Source organism: Cicer arietinum, unplaced genomic scaffold (assembly GCF_000331145.2).
Source record: "Cicer arietinum cultivar CDC Frontier isolate Library 1 unplaced genomic scaffold, Cicar.CDCFrontier_v2.0 Ca_scaffold_6417_v2.0, whole genome shotgun sequence".
Classification (NCBI taxonomy): domain Eukaryota; kingdom Viridiplantae; phylum Streptophyta; class Magnoliopsida; order Fabales; family Fabaceae; genus Cicer; species Cicer arietinum.
Genome location: NW_027340064.1, coordinates 1 through 2,726, shown reverse-complemented (window position 1 = coordinate 2,726; position 2,726 = coordinate 1). Strand labels below are relative to the sequence as shown.

At 28.0% G+C, this 2,726-nt stretch overlaps 1 long non-coding RNA gene across 1 annotated transcript; it reads left to right on the top strand.

Moving 5' to 3' along the window:
- Nucleotides 1-6: 6 nt before the first annotated feature.
- LOC140919219 (uncharacterized) lies at nucleotides 7-982 on the top strand. Its single transcript, XR_012161780.1, has 2 exons — nucleotides 7-181; nucleotides 554-982. It is a non-coding gene; the product is annotated as an uncharacterized lncRNA (long non-coding RNA).
- The last annotated feature ends 1,744 nt before the right edge of the window (nucleotides 983-2,726 follow it).

Sequence of the window (2,726 nt, the reverse complement as noted above, 5' to 3'; positions counted from 1 at the left end):
TTAACTACTGTAATAAATGTGTAATGAAGATGCTCTATGTTACAAAAGTTTTACATAAACAATATTGTGCTTTATCTGTTGCAGGTTACTTTCACTAAGACTGGAGTATGTCATGGGTTTGTGCTTTGGATTGACTGGGTGATGGATTCGCAGAATTCTGTTGTCATATCAACTGGTCCAGGTCACTCTCATTTCCCTGTAAAATATTAACTCCCCCTCTGATGCCTCACCCTCCAATCTAACACATTAACACCTGTTGGAGACTACCCCGACTACGTGCATGGTTGGAATGGAATGACGGTGAGTTATAGACGAAATCAGGGCGACATTGTGATTTTGATGAAACTCAAAAGTGTAGCTTTTGTCAAATTGCAGTCGCACACTGATTCTGTCAAATTCACCGCGAATCCAATCACACGTTCTACCAACAAACAAAATTGTAGATAAAAAAAATTAATCAAGGCCTAAAACATGCCGTATATGGTATATATCTTATAAAGGATTTATTACAACACTATGATAGATTGCTTATTCGTTCCTTTTAAGATTGCAGATAAAAGATATTGGAAGCAGGGAATAAAACTGCTTGCAACACCCAGGACGGTAGAACCGCAAGGATCAACAAATGTTGAAGCATGTTGTTCTGCAGATCTTGAAGCATTTTTTGATCCATCAAATGGGGAACTCAAAATTATACATGATTTCTTTTGATACTTTTCTACATAAAGTGTTATGTGATGTCGTGGCTTCACAAACATTTTCTCTCGTGTGTGTGTGTGTTTTTTTTTTTACAATTTTCTCTATCAGTTGTGCACGAAAATAGATAGGAAGATATATATTTTTTGTTGAACGCTATCATTATTTTTTAATTGAGTTTTGATATTTTTTCAAACCTTAGTCTTGAAATTTTGTCAAATGCTAACTACTACTTCCGTGCAAACTAATGTGTATGATGATTTAACAATGCAACAGTATTTTTTTATATTATTGTCGGTTTAAATCAGTATAACTTTCAGCTAAAGTCCATCTAGCATAAAAACTATTCCTATTTTCTTCGTTTTCAATAAAAAATTGGAAGTTTTGTCCATGTTGTAGTTTACTACCATTTTTTTTAATTAAATCATAGTTTATATATTATCTTTAGTCAAGACAAGATATAAAATACTATATAGCATTATACGCTTAACCCGTGTTCTGGTTTATCCTTTAACTAAGATAAATAGCAATGATTTAATTTCAAGTTGTGAATGTTGTCAACAACTTGTATGAATAATTAATAAGAACCTCCTATCCACAGGATGCACTATTTTGATTAAATAACAGAAATATGGATTTTGCTAATATGAGTCATAAAAGTATTTGTTAAAGATTTTTAAATAGAAATTTTATGTTGAAAAAAATAACTTTTAAACTTGTTAAGTGTAAAATACACAAGTTTATAAAAATTTCTACATTTTATTTGTTAATATACTTTTTTAGAGTACTTATTAATATTTACCTAAAAATATATACATGTTTCATATTTTTGGTATATGATGACTTATAAGGGAGTTGAAAAAGTTACGAGCATATTGTGCGTGACTCGCATTTCTTATCTATAACTAAATAATTATATTATATGCTTTATCCCATTGTTTAAGGAGTCTTAACCTTATCCTATATCAATTATATTTTAAAAAAAATTATACTCATTCTTTATATAAACAAAATAATTATTTGCAGACTTACGAAGATAATTAATCACTCGTGTTTAATTTTATTAATCTTATTTAAAAGTTTAATTTCATTATCTATATTACTCGTCATCCCATTTAATTGTATAGAAACAAGTAACATTTGATTTAAAAAGTGGCATTAAATGAAGGACATAATATCTAAATATTTTAAATAATTTTATAAAATTTATAACTTCGTAATTTTTTTATCAATAACAATAGATAAACTGGCACATTATCTAGACATGGTAATATGACGTAACAATACTAGATTTTGTCTCATTCACTCTGCATATAAAAAGCAAAGAAAAATACACTTTACACCCGTTTTTTTATTGGATGTAAAATTTATATCTCTATTCTCGTTTATGATAGGGTTTGGAATTCAGTGTACGCATCCATTCATATATATAAAATAATAAATTTAAATTCATATTTATTATAATTAATATTACAAAATAATAATTATTATAAAATAATAAAACTAAAAAATATTAAAATCATATTTTCTATAATGAGATTATTGTAAATTTTAATGTTGAAAAAATATTAAATATATACATATATATAAATTTTTTAAATAATAATAGTATTATTAGTTGGCTGGATTCGGATGTAGGTGCAGAGTGAATATCAACACCTCAAACCCATTTCCGCCTCTAAATTTTAATATCATAGAAAATTTGTATCCACGGATTGAGATGAATACTTGCAAGTGCTATGTTGTCATCCTTAATATTATCTATCTGTTAAAAGTAAATTTACTTGTATGTATTTGTCAAAATATATACCTGCATTGATAAATAAATAAATAAAAACACGTGGTATCAAATGCGAATTCCGTTTAGACTTGAAAATTTATTTTCATCACACATATCAAAATTTTCTCGAATGGGCTGACAGTAAAATACACACAATTATTAGGAATGAGAATAGGCTAGGCCGTCTAGGGGCCTATGACCTGACCTGTTTATGGCCTGACTTAGCCTTTTTAATAAAAAGGTTTTTAAA